The sequence below is a fragment of the Sinocyclocheilus rhinocerous genome, unplaced genomic scaffold (genome assembly GCF_001515625.1).
Source record: "Sinocyclocheilus rhinocerous isolate Xijiao unplaced genomic scaffold, SAMN03320098_v1.1 scaffold461, whole genome shotgun sequence".
In the NCBI taxonomy this organism is placed as follows: Eukaryota; Metazoa; Chordata; class Actinopteri; order Cypriniformes; family Cyprinidae; genus Sinocyclocheilus; species Sinocyclocheilus rhinocerous.
The window spans coordinates 1288640-1288950 of NW_015624123.1; positions in this window are offsets into that span (position 1 = coordinate 1288640).

The following is a 311-nucleotide window of genomic DNA, read 5'->3' on the forward strand; positions in this document are numbered from 1 at the left end:
GACTGGGGATCAGGAGCCCTTCCTGGGCTGGACGACCCATCAGGAGCCCTTCCTGGGCTGGACGACCCATCAGGAGCCCTTCCTGGGCTGGACGACCCATCAGGAGCCCTTCCTGGGCTGAACGAAACATCAGGAGCCCTTCCTAGGCTCAACGACCCATCAGGAGCCCTTCCTAGGCTGAACGGGGGAACTCCTGGACTAAACGGGGAATCGGGAGCCCTTCCTGGGCTATACTCGGGAACAGTAGCCCTCCGTGGGCTTAACTCGGGAACAGGAGCCCTCCGTGGGCTTAACTCGGGAACAGGAGCCCT